The following is a 14,367-nucleotide window of genomic DNA, read 5'->3' as shown; positions in this document are numbered from 1 at the left end:
CTCTGGCTGATTTTAAAGTGTCCAGGGTGCTAAAACGATCATCACATTTAGTGCCCAAACGTGGGACCAAGGACCCCCACTTTCATTGAAGAAGTCCCAAGTGACCAGAAAATAGGGTGAGTATTTTAATAGACAAATAGGGAACTTACTTTGTTAAGGGATAAACTAGAAACCTTTTCTAGCTGAAATGGGGCAGATATTGGGAAAAGATTCTTCCCCAACCCCAGCCCCACCCCTACCCCCAACCCCACCTCAAAGGAAATCTGCAGGAAGCATACTCAAACTAATAAAGAGGCAGGGCTTATTTATGACTTGGGAGCAGATTGATGGATTCCTGGATACATTAGAACATACATCCCCTTGGTTCTTCAATGAAGAAGAGATATGTTTAGACATTTGGAAACTTGTAGGAGATCAACTGGGTGAATATTATAATGATAATGGTTCTGAGTCAATTTCCATTGACATAATACATATAAACCATAATACAATTGGCCTTAAAGAATCCTGCAAGTTATAAAAAAAAGAAATGTTTTCAGAACAGCCAGATGAGGAAGTGTAAGGAAAACGAGAATAAAGACAAAGAACAGTTTAAAGAACAGGGTGGTCTCTGAAACCCTTTCAGAAAGTCTGCAAATTCAAATTAATTTTTTTCTAATATGGTAAATATCTATCAATATAACCCACATAAACAAAAATTCTTCAGACAGATCCTCAATAGTTTTTAAAATAGTATAAAGATAGTGAAAACAAAAGTTTGAGAACCACTGGTTTAACTCTTCAGGTCAAGAAAGTAGAAGATCAGCTCCTTTTGATATAGAAATCCTCAAAGACTTGAAAAAGGCTTGCACTCTTTATGGGGCTACATCAGCTTATGTTAAGATCTTATTACAGAATTTGGCTTATGAAATCTTAACCCCTAGTGACTAGAAATCTATAACAAGGGTATGCTTAGAACCTGGACAAAACTTGTTGTGGCTTTCTGAATATAATGATCTCTGTAGGATACAAGTCCCACAAAATAGTCAAAGTGGAGTTAATACTTCAATCACCTGTGACCAACTAACAGGTGTAGGTTCTTATATATAGATTTATTATTCCATAGCAGCATATGAGCAAATTGCTGCTGCTGCTGTCAAAGCATGGGCTTCCCTTCATAATAAAAACAAGGGTGAAGCCTTCACAAAAATAACACAAGGGCCAAATGAACCCTTTGCTGATTTTGTGTGATGTTTGCAGACAGCTATCATATGAACTAATGATGAAAATATAATAACAGACATTTTGATAAGGCAACTTGCTAAAGAAAGTTCTAATGAGGTTTGTAGAAGAATTATACTAGGACTATGCAAGCATGCTCCTTTAGATGAGATCATAAGACACGCTGTGCCACAGTGGGCACAAATGCCTTTTATAGCCAGGCTATGATGCAGACTTCCCAAGATCCCAACATGGGGATCCCTTCTGACAAGGAACTTCCAGAAAGACTCTTCAATGCTTTCAATGTGGTAAAGCAGGGCATCTGAAAGCTCAATTTGGCATAGAGACAGAATGAGAAAACAGGGTAGGAGAAAAAGACCCAATACCCCATGTCCAAAATGCAACAGAGGCTTCCATTGGGCCTCAGAATGTAGACTGATTGGGGGAAACGGGATGAGGGTCGCAGCTCAAGGGCCCCAGGCAAAAAACACTTGGGGCATGATGGTAGCCGATGCTACACCCAGAGAGTATCTAGAAGTCCAGTACCCAGACATGACCAATTAGCCAGGAAGCCATCTGATGGGAGCAAGGGATTAGACAATCAATCAGCCAAGAAACAATCTGATGGGAGAAAGGGATTACAGTTGGGGAGAATAGAGCTGTATGCAGCTGGGACAACTGAGATACCCCCTGGAGAGGTGAAATCTGTTCCTCTCCAGCTTATGGATCCCTTGCCTCCAGGCACAGTAGGCTTGACCATTTTGCCTCCTGAGAATACTTACAAAACAGTGTCCATCCACACACTGATGTGGGAAACTGGGGAATGTGTAGATAATATTCCAGTCACTAATACAGGTAGACAATGTGTGACTTATCACCCAGGAGAAGTAGTAGCATCAGGTTCACTGATACAGACTCCTAATAAGCAGTCTGGTGACAGTTGCCCAGAATCTGATTCCAAGCAACAAAATCCAAGAATATACTGGACAGCAACTGTGACAGCTGACCAACCTATGCTCACTATCTATATAAATGGTATACCATTAGACGGATTGGTAGACACTGATGCACATCGTACAGTCATTAGAAGTGCCAACTGGACCCGTCACTGGCCAAAGACTAAGGCAGACACATGTCTGGTGTAGGAGGATCAATAGCAGCTGAAATTAGTGCTACCCCTTTGAGATGGACTTTTGAAGGTGAAACAGGAGTTTTTACTCCTTTTATAGTTGAAAAAAATCCCCATCAGTCTGTGGGGAAGAGACATTTTACAACAATTAGAGTTAAAAATGAGTACCTCGGTTTTTTAGGCAGGGCTGCTGTTGAAGGCCTGCCAATACTTTCACCTGTTCCTATCCAATGGAAAACTGATACACCAATGTGGATAGAACAGTGGCCCTTAGCTAGTGATAAAATTCAGGCCTTATTAGATATAGTACAGGAGCAACTTGACCAAGGACACTTACAACCTTCTCTAAGTTCTTGGAATTCCCCAGTATTTGTTGTAAAAAAGAAATCTGGAAAATGGAGGATGTTGACTGATTTAAGAAAGGTAAATGAACAGATGGAAACTATGGGAACTCTTCAGCCTGGAACTTTCATTTCCTACTCAATTGCCTAGAGAATGGCCTCTTTGGATTATAGACATTAAGGATTGTTTCTATTCTATCCTCTAGATAAGGAGGATATGAAAAGATTTGCCTTTTCAGAGCCCAGTGTTAACTTAGCTGAGCCCTGTAAAAGATATGAATGGACAGTTTTGCCACAGAGAATGAAAAACAGCCCTACTATGTGTCAAATGTATGTTGCGGCTGCTCTTACATCAGTAAGAAAAGCATTTCCAAAAGCAATGTTATTACATTACATGGATGATATATTGGGATGTGCCCCTGAGGAACAAATGTTAGAAGCATGTCTACAAAAGACCATAAAAACACTAAGCAACTACAAATTGTACATAGCTGAAGAAAAAATTCAGACATGCTCCTTTTCAATATTTAGGATATGAAGTATATCCTAAAGTGTTTACAGTACAAAAACTGGCCTTAAAAACAGAGAAGCTAAACACCTTAAATGACTTTCAGAAATTGATAGGAGATATCCAATGGATGCATCCATTGTTAGGCTTGACTACCTATCAATTGCAACCATTATATGACATTTTAAGGGGAGACAGTGCTTTAAACTCATCACACCAGCTTACAAAAGAAGCTCAAAATTCTTTGAGAAAAGTTGACCTGGCTTTATCCAATGTAGTTGAAAGAGTCACTCAAAAACCCTTGGAAATATCAGTTTTTGCTACACAAGAGGCACCCATAGCAGTCCTTCATCAAGGAGACAGTGTGATAGAGTGGGTGAACCTCTCAGTACAACCAGAATAAAGCCTTACTCCTTACCCAGTGCTTGTGGCTAGAATTTTATTAAAGGCCATTAAGCGAGCAGTACAATTATCTGGGACAAGACCTGACAAGATATACAACTTTTACACCAATACACAAATTAATGTGTGCTGTGAGACCATCCCAGAGTGGCAAATTTTATTAGCCATGGCTCCAAATTTTACACATGGGTCTCCATTAAAGATAACCAGACTTTTACATAATTGGCTATGGATTCTTGAAGAAAAAGTTTCTGAAGTTCCTCTTAAAGGACCAACTATCTTTACAGACTCATCCAACATAATATTTGTGCTGTATACTCTCATGACTTAACTATAAAGAGAGTGGTCAGAACTCCTTTTCAGTCCACTCAGCAGAATGAATTGTATGCAATAATTCTAGCTCTTACTTATTATCCAGGAGATATAAATATAATATCTGGTTTAGCCTATTCAGTAGGTGTGGTACAAAGAATTGCCACAGCCCAAATAAAATTTGTAGCCTCTAATATATATCAGTTCTTTAAGAAACTTCAAGAGCAAGTGAGAAAACATCCAGGTAAGATTTATATCTTACTCTCATGGTGGACTTCCAGGTCCTATTTTTGATGGTAATTCAAAGGCAGATAGCCTTCTAACCATGTTGGCCAATACTCCTTTATTTCAAGAAGCTCAGGAATCTCATTCTAAATATCATCAGGCTACTCAAGCTTTACATTTACAATTTAGAATAACAAGAGAGGAAACTAGGAGCATAGTAAAAGCCTGTATAGCTTGCCTTCCTTTCCATGCTCCTACACCACCTCCAGAGAAGAACCCTTGTGGTTTGAGACCCAATGAAATTGGGCAAATGGATGTGGCCCATTATAAATCTTTTGGTCGCTTATTTTTCATCCACTTTGTGGTAGACACCTTTTCAGGATTCACTTTTGCAATACCAGCAGCAAAAGAGACAGACCGAGTGGTCACTAAATTCCTCACACAAGCATTTGCAATTATGGGTGTGCCACAAGTCATAAAAACAGATAATTGATGTGCATATACTTCTAAACATTTTGCACACTTTTGTGCATTAATATCAGATTTTATACACCACTGGCATACCTTTTAATCCTCAAGGACAGGCAATAGTAGAGAGGAGAAACAGTGACATCAAGACACTCCTCCAAAAACAAAACAAAGGGTGAGCCACAGGTAACCCTAGAGAACTTCTAAATCTAACTCTTTATACTATTAGCTTCTTGATTTTTTGACAAAGATGCACTAGCTCTGGCAGACAGGTTTTATAACCCACTGGAAGGGCAGTGTCCAGTGTGAGCAGCTCCACTATCTTTAGATAATCGCCAGGTGATGTGGAGAGACCCAGAAAGTGGTGAATGGAAGGGACCAGATAGGCTAACTGCTTGGGGGAGAGGGTTTGAGTGTATCTCTACAGGTGGAGAAGGAATCAACATAGTAGGAACACCAATGCCTACAGTTACTGCAGCTATTACTGGAGATACTATTACAGACAATGTTACACCACCTGCTATGGCCAAATTCCATTTGTGTTTCGAAATATCCTTGCCTTCATATCGATTATGAATCTTACGTCCAACATAGACAGGGATTCCAATAATCATTGCAGGAATAGCAATGCCAGCTATTAAAGCAATTTCTACAGGAGCACCAACAAGTGTTCCCAGCTGTATTTTCTTCTTTCAGCTCCAAGGCTTCTTTCCCCCAAAAGTACATCCTGATGGGCTTAAATAATGTAAATCTGAGCTCTCTTTCATACACAACCAACAAAACTCACAACCACAGACAGCACATGTCATGTGATTGCAACTTCCATCATTCATCTTTATTATGTAAGCAGCACACCGTGGACATGGTTTTATATCATCAGCTGCTGCCCCAGACTATTGGCTATAAGTAATAGAAGAAGAACGTATTGTTCTCAGATGGAGGCTCTGGGCACGCTCCTGTCGGGCAGCATCACAGGTCTTATTTGGGTGCCATATTTGCTTACAATGGTAGCAGAACTCTGTTCCACAGCCTTCACATCCACAAGTTAATTTTGGACAGCTAGCACAGCCAAATGCTATCACAGCATATCCACAGTCCAGAGCTGGGCACTACCTACAGTCAAGGTCTGCAACAAGCCACCTTCTAAGCATAAATTCTTCATATTTTTCCATCAAGATATGATAACTTAATATCAAGCGAATATCATGGGGATTAAATTGTTCTGTGCATGCTGGGCATCTGATATTAACTCTACTTTCAGAGATTTCAATTCTCAAATATTGTCGTAGGCAATCCACACAAGATCTATGATGATAGGTCATTATATCAGGAAATCTTTCTTTAGAATGCCGCAAAAGGCATAAAGGACATTCCATAAACTCTCCATTTTGTTTGCTGTTGATAATTGTTCCATTGTCATTAGAGGTATATGTAGAGAAAACTGTGTTCTCATCAGTACATATTTCAGAATGTATACTTTCAATACTTGCAATTCCATCCACCCTGCCTTTTTCTTCCTAAATATAAATGACCTAAAGGACCTTTTTTGGGGTGCCTTTTTAACAGAAGGCAAACTCACAGACGAGTCCATTGGAGAAAGATGGAGCAGACCCTTGAAATGAAGGAGAAAACCCAAGAAACATTGGGTTATGGCATTTGAATCATGAACATCAAAAATTGTTGGACTTCAAAACCCTCAGGAATCATTGGATTCTCTGAGACATGATAACACTGTTGTAGGACTGGAAAACCATTTTCTGAAAAATGATAAGATTGTTGCAGGACTTCAAAATCTGCTGGAATCATTGGATTCCCTAACACATAAAAAGACTGTGGCAGGACTTCAAAAAACTTGTGGGGACCATTGGATTCCCTGACACGTGAAGCAATGGATAATAGATTGGTTTTGGACTATCTCTTGGCTGCTGAAGAAGGTGTATATATGACTGTTATTTACATACTCTCCTTCTAGGATTTGTGGAAATCTTTTACAATACCATGTTGATTCATATTCTTTGTTATATCACTACTTGCATGTATAATTCATGTTTTATACCATATCAAATCTGCACTGACTATGAGGAGAATCATCACTAATAGTCTGTGCATTATTGCTATATGCTTGTGTAATACCTCCCATGCTGATGGGTTTGTGCCTACCTGTTTCTAATAAGACCCTTCAGCCCAGAAACTTGCTAGCAATCCTCACTTACCTTTGGTGTTTTTCACCTCCCTTCCTGAGATGTTGGGAAGGGCATGATCACCTCCCTTTGGGGGCTGTCACCTCCCTGAGAGGTCAGGGATGGCATGACCACCAGTGTTCTGAAAACAAAAGAAGGCGGGAGATGTAATGGTCTGAAACTGAGTTGATGCACTGAATCGAGCACTTAAGGCTAATTACCAATTGGACAATATTAGCATATGCTTGGAGAAAGAATGGCCTTGCCCACTACTCTGTGCAGGTTTGATCTGTTTGGCGTATGGAGAGATTGAGGCAGGATTTAGAGTGGAGAGGATGAGCAAGGTGGCTAGGAGCAGGAGAAGAAAGAAGAGATTCCTGTGTCTGCGAGCTCTCCTCTCCCTTCGATAAAGAATAAAAATCAAGGACTTTCACTTATCCTCTCTAGCTGATTTTAAAGTATTCAGGGTGCTAACATGGTCATCACAAACTACTATATTTTTGTACATATATATAAATTGCCTTTTCTTTGATATTATTAATATCCTTGCATTTTAATTTCCTCAAAAGATTGGCAATATATCTTACAACTAGTCCTTAGCAAGGAATTATTTCTATAATTTCACTATAAATTGAAACATTCACAAGGGATCTCTTCTAATTCTTTCTCACATCTTTATTATTTTATTAATTCTAATCATTCTTCATTGACCACTGCTAACTAAGGTGGTGCGTGTTGCGGTCCTGAGGTTTGAGTTTTTTTTTTTTTAAATCTAGACTGAAGAAGGAAATTTCTAGAAATAAAATTCCTTCTATCAATGTAGATCAGCACTAACTCTGTATTTTTAATCTTAGAAAGTAGTCTGGGAGCATTTAGAGATTCATTGGCTTCCCAGAATTATGTAATATGTTAGAGACTGTCCTTGAATCCAGCTCTTCCTAACTGAGACCAAATCTCTAACCACTCTGAAGTATTTTCTTTTGCCACCAGTTTTATATGTCAGATACATTGATAACTTCATATGATATTTGGGAAGCATGTCACTGCAGGGCACTGCTGTTGAGAATTCTCCATCATTGTTCTTCCCCAGCAGAATCACCTACTTTCAAACTGAGGACTAAAGTATTGCTCAGTCTCATCAAGTGCTTCTGCTTCTCTGAAAAATTCTTGTAAATATCTTACAACATCTTAGGTCCTGGCATCTTCACTAATAATGAGGGTACTTCTGTATTTCCATTTAGAATTAAAGGTGGGGAATCCCGAAGAAGAAGATCATTATGATTTAAAAAAAATTTTTTTTATTATAACTTTTTATTTGCAAGATACTTGCATGGGTAATTTTTCAGCATTGACCCTTGCAAAACAATTTGCATTTTATCAGCTGGCTGCATTTGGGGTGATTATTTACTTGAAATTGAAACTAAGGCTGCCTCAAGAAAACCTCCCCAAGAAACCTGCTCCCAGAGAGAACCATTATATTTTAAAGAAGAAAAACTCCATATTTTGGCATCCAAACGTAAGACAAAATCCTGACTCTCATTGGAAATGGTTTTAAAAGAGAGCAACGCATTTATATCTGGAAAGGCATAAAAGTTTCTAAATTTATAAAGAAAAAATAGGAGGAAGGACTAGGATAATTAGGGTATAGAAGGTACAGGACACAGATTAATAGAAATGGGATAAAAAGGAAGAGAAAGAGTAAAGGAGAGAATAAGGAAGGGATTCTTGGAGGTGAAGATGAAAGAAAATAATTAATACAAAGCTTTTCCATCTCAATCTGTAACATGCCTTATTACAGGCTCAATATTGTAGAATCATGTTCAATGCATGACTCCCTTGTTGTTATGAGAAAATAGTATTTGCATCCCCAGAGTTGGACAACATGACCTTAGTAGATGTTTTCTTAAGGTCTGGCCCACTTGTAAATTATTCTGAATAACCAGGATATGTTTGTCAGATATATGCTGACTTAACTTAACTTGAGTAAAAATAGATCTATTTTAGAGGACCATGGGAGGTGAGTGTGGACCACAATATAGCATTCTCACTCTTTCTGTTGTTGTTTGCTTGCATTTTCTTTTCTTTCCCAGTTTTTTTTTTCTTCTTGATCTGATTTTTCTTGTCCAGCAAGATAACTATAAATGTGTGTGTGTGTGTGTGTGTGTGTGTGTGTGTGTGTGTATGATTTAACACATATTTTAACATATTTAACTTGTATTGGACTACCTGCCATCTAGGGTAGGGAGTGGGGGGAAGGAGGGGATAATTTGGAGCAGAAGTCTTTGCAAAGGTCACTGTTGAAAAATTACCCATGAATATGTTTTGTAAATAAAACGCTTTAATAAAAAATAAAGGGAAGTTACTAATTGAAAAAAAAATAATTAATTAGAAACTTGAAAAAATAGATTTCTTTTAAAACTATAGAAAAGTTGGGACTCTGCTTTTTATTCTCCTGAGTCTCACCAGGGTAAGTCCCATTGCCTAGGACTTTTCCAGTCAGGACTCTGGAGGCTGAACTAGATCTCCTGAGCTATGTGATCCAGGTGTAGCTGTTTTTCCCAATTGGGGATGTCTTTTCTATATCTCTTTCTCTTTTTCCTTCCTTCCTTCTTTTCTTCCTCCTTCTCTCCCTCTTTCCTTTCCCCTTTCCTTTCCCTTTTCCCTCTCTGCCTCCTCTCCTCCATTCTTCTCTTTTTCTCCTACATATTTTCCTTCCTTCTTTCCTTCCTTTCTTCCTTTATCAAAATAAACTTTGTTTCTTAATTGACGTGTCTTTATTCAAGGCAATCTAAATTAAACCGAGTTCCTTGCTGCAGTACATTGTCCTTTAGCAATACAGGAGAGTAGGTTAAATAATAGCAAGGCGAAATAGCTGGTAGAAGTACAGCAGAGGAAGGTTAGGAAATAAGAAGTACTCACAAAGATAATAGTAATGATCAAGAGTAGAATTTATTAGGAAAAAAAGGCGGGGGGGGGGGGGAGGAGGGAGCTAGGTGGGGCAGTAGATAGAGCACTAGCCTGAAGTCACGAGGACCTGAGTTCAAATGTGATCTCAGACACTCAATACTTTCTAGCTGTGTGACCCTGGGCAATTACCCCAATTACCTCAGCCAAAAAATAAATAAAAAAGAAGGAAAGAGGGGTAGTAATCATTGACCTTAGACAAATTTAAAGCTAAAATAGACTCAATAAAAAAATAAGAGAACTATACTATTCATCACCATATTAATCTTTGCTTTATAAAATGACTTTAATATAACAAGGTTGGAATATTATTGTGCTATAGGAAATGAGTTGTGAATTTAGAAAAATATGAAGAGACTTAGATGTTATCTTCCTTAAAGAAACAGAACAAGTATAGTACAGCCTTGCATATTTATATATAAATATATATGAATATGAGATAAACATGTATGTATATATATATATGATTATAGATATCAATGCAGATGTATGTATATATGTGTATTGTATATATGTAAATATAAATATATCTGAACTTAATTGAGCCTTCTTGGGGGAAGTTGGGGAAAGGAAAAAGGGGAAAATAAAAAGTGCACAGCAGAAAACAAAAGAAAACCTATAAGGAATAGAAAAGATATTTGTCACAATAGGCTTTCTTGAAATGGAAAGTTATTGTCTCATATTTTGAATCCACTCTCATGTTCTGCTGTGCATATGGCAATGTCTTTTTTTCCTTTTCCTTTTCTTTTTTTTTTTTTTTTAAGTTTTAAATAAATAAATAAATCTTTGGAATTTAAATACATAAATGAAAAAAAAAATGTAACAAGATAAGAAACCATAAGGACAAAGTATACAAATTTGGGTTATGAATATGAATGTTGAAGACAGAGAATGAGAGCAGGGAATAGAATGGAAGGAGAGAACCAAGTATAATAAAGTCTAAGATTCCAGAAAAGAGCACTGTGAGAAAGCAGCATGGTACAGTAGAAAAGGGGCTGACTTTAGAACCAGAGGATATGGATTCAAATCCCATCTCTGATGCTTACTATATGTGTGACTTTGGACAAATTATTTTAATCTTCTTGGGTTTCAGTTTCCTCATCTGTCAATGTTTCCTAATCTGGTAGACTTCAGGGAGACCTTGTAGTTCTAGAAGTTTGTTCCTATAGTGACCTAAAAGACAGTTTCTGCCTATCGGTTTCTATTTCTAGACCAAAGGATTCCCAAGAGGCTTAGCTTACTCTTCTCTCTAATAATTCCAGTGGAAGCATGAATCCTTCACGTCCTACAAACTTTCTTTAGAGGTCCTTGGGAGTCAGGGCATTCATTGTAAGTTTTTTGTCAACAACAAAGCTAGTAAGGGAAAATATTTGAAACAGTTTTTTTTTTTTTTTTTTTTTTTTTTTTTTTAGTGACTGATTCATTATTGTTCTATAAGAAATGATCAGCAGGAAGATTTCAGAAAGGTCTGGAGAGACATCAATTAATGAGTGGAATGAGTGAAGTGAGTGGAATCAAGAAAACACTGTATACAGCAACAATAAGGTTATGTGATGATCAACTGTGATGAACTTGACTCTTTTCAACAATAAGGTGATTCAGGCCAATTCCAATAAACTAAATAGACAGATAAATAAAAAATAGATAGACAGAATCATCTGCATCCAGAAAGAGGACTGTCGGGACTGAATGTTGATCACAACATAGTATTTTCATCTTTCTGTTGTTGTTTGCTTGCTTTTCCCCCTCATTTTCCCCCTTTTTTATCTGACTTTTCTTCTGCAGCATGATAATTGTGGAACTACATATATATTGCACATGTTTAACATATATTGGATTACTTGCTGTCTAGGGGAGGGGACTGGAAGGAAAGGAGGGAGTAAAATTTGGAACACAAGGTTTTACAAGGGTGAATGTTAAAAACTATTTTTGCATTTATTTTGAAAATAAAAAGCTATTATTAAAAAATAAAAAATAAAAATCACTGATTCAATTCCTCAAAAGGAGGCGAGTTAAGAATCAGATAATGAAAAATTTTGTGGGGGAAAAAACTCAATGCGTTTTTGTTAAGGTTTTTTGGAATCATAGGATCTGTGTTCAAATCAACTGCTCTCTTTATTACTTTCTAGGTAATCTTTAGTTTAGGAGACTTTAATTTCCTCTATTCTAAAATGAAGGCTAGGATGACTAAGATCTCTCCTAACTTCAGATTTTATTATGCTGCCTTGACTACCACTAGTCCAAGGTATGACTGTATACAAATAATTACAAAACAATGTAGCACATGATACGTGCCATTTCAGTAGTGCAGAAAAGAGCTTTGGGTAAGACGCAGCAAAACTTTGGTCAACAGAATTAACAGATAATGATTGTATCATACATCAAAGTTAAAATACCACTACTTCCTTTCTTTTATCAATTAACAATACACAAATAGAAGGTCACATGTTGTTATGATTTGTAATTACATTGTTAGGTAGTTTTGCTTAAATGATTTTGACTTTTATACATTGTCTATGGTACTTGTTTGGATGTGTTTGGAAGCATCAAAACACAAATCAACTTTTAAAGGTTTTTTGCCCAAAGGAAGTCAGAGCCAGAAAAAAGTCCCTCTACATCCCAAAATATTCACTCTTTGTGGATGCAAGGAGTTGGAAACAAAGTAGATGTTCATTAAATGGGAAATATCTAAGTTACATGAGTGTAACAGAATATCAATTTCCATGAGAAATGAGGAATTTGAAAAATTCAGAGAAGTATGGAAAGATTTATAAGACTGACATAAATCAGCAGAATCAGAAAAATAATATTATATAATAATTACAACATAGAAAGAAAAAAGAAATGGAATGCTAATTATAATGCTCAAGATTAGTGCAAAAAAGAAATGAAATATATATCCCTGTCACCTTTGCATAAGAGAAAGGACTATGGATGCATGCTATCAGACCTTAATAATATGTTGATTAAACTTACTGAATCACTTGCAGATTTTTTTTTGATTGTTTTCTTCTTTCTTTCTCTTTTCTTTTTTGGCTAGTGATGACTCAGTGGAGAGGTGAGAGGGAAGGGATAGTAGACAAAGAGTGACATGAAAACAAGCGATCAATTTTTCCCCTGAGGCAATTGGGGTTAAGTGACTTGTCCAGGGTCACACAGCTAGAAAGTATTAAGTGTCTGAGGCCAGATTTAAACTCAGGTCCTCCTGACTTCAGGGCCAGTGCTCTATCCACTGCACCCCAAGAGATCAATTTTTTTTTTTTTAAAGTGTTATGGAAATCCAGAAGAAGAAGAGAGTGATATTATTCTTGTTTCCAACTGTAGAGAATCAAGAAAAGCTTGGTGGGAGAAAGTGGGAAAAGGACAATTTCTTTTTAAGACCCAGATCAGGAACTATTATTTTAATAGTTAGAGATGGTTCAGGAGTAGATGAAATACCACTACTCTGATCGTTTTTTCACTGACCCGGTGAGGCGGGGGGCGAGCCCCGAGGGGCTCTCGCTTCTGGCGCCAAGTGCCCGGCCACGTGGTCAAGCAATAGTAGAAAGAAGAAACAGGGACATTAAGACACTCCTCCAAAAACAAAAGAAAGGGGGAGCCACGGGTAACCCTAGAGAACTTCTAAATTTAGTTCTCTATACCATTAATTTTTTAATCTTTGATAAAGATGCACTGGCTCCAGCAGACAGGTTTTATAACCCACGAGAAGAGCAGTGTCCAGTGCGAGCAGCTCCACTATCTTTAGATAATCACCAGGTGATGTGGAGAGACCCAGAAAGTGGTGAATGGAAGGGACCAGATAGGCTAACTGCTTGGGGGAGAGTATTTGCTTGCATCTCTACATGTGGAGAAGGAATCATATGGGTGCCTACAAGCCGCATTCGCCTTGTCCATAGCAGAGAGATGGAGCAGACCCTTGAAACAAAAGAGAAGACCCAAGAAATATCGGGTGGTTCTGTTGCTGATTGTGCTCACCATTGAAAGAGCATAGCCGACAAGGAGACTGTTAAAAAGACTTTTAAAATCTTCAGGAATCATTGGATTTCCTAACACAAGATGAAACTGTTTTAGTTCTTGAAAAACCAGCGAGAATCATTGGATTCCTTAAGATGAAAAATTGTTGATGAGACTTTTGCAGTACTTCAGGGCTTACAGGAACTATTGGATTCCTGGCACATGAACTAATGGACAATGGATCCCTTATGGACTATTTCTAGGACTTATGGACATGTGTAAATTTTCAGGTTGATTCATGTTGTTACATTACTACTAGCCTGTGTTATATTGCTATGTGCTTATGTAAATTGTGTATAATGCCTCCCATATTGATGGATTTATGTATACCATGTATATCTGTTACAAAGTTCTGGCCCATATTGATGGATTTATGTATACCCCTTCAGAAACCCGTTAATCTGATTTGACTTCCTATTTCCTTTGGTGTTTTCATCTCCCTTCCTGAGGTGTCAGGAAAGGCGTGATCACCTTTTTTGGGGGTTCGCACCTCCTTGAGAAATCAGGGAGGTCATGACCATCCTATGTTCCAAAAACAAAAGAAAGGGAGAGATGTTGGAATCTTTACAAACTGCTAACTAATTAGAGTTGATCTAATCTTACAAGAAGATGTTTTGGGCAGAA

At 37.6% G+C, this 14,367-nt stretch overlaps 1 pseudogene; it reads right to left on the bottom strand.

Moving 5' to 3' along the window:
• Nucleotides 1-2,243: 2,243 nt before the first annotated feature.
• Nucleotides 2,244-13,610, bottom strand: LOC127545301 (E3 ubiquitin-protein ligase RNF19A-like; annotated as a pseudogene).
• Between the last annotated feature and the right edge of the window lie 757 nt (nucleotides 13,611-14,367).

Source organism: Antechinus flavipes, chromosome 1 (assembly GCF_016432865.1).
Source record: "Antechinus flavipes isolate AdamAnt ecotype Samford, QLD, Australia chromosome 1, AdamAnt_v2, whole genome shotgun sequence".
NCBI lineage: Eukaryota > Metazoa > Chordata > Mammalia > Dasyuromorphia > Dasyuridae > Antechinus > Antechinus flavipes.
The sequence above is the reverse complement of the archived record's forward strand: the minus strand, read 5'-3'. Positions and strand labels throughout refer to the sequence as shown.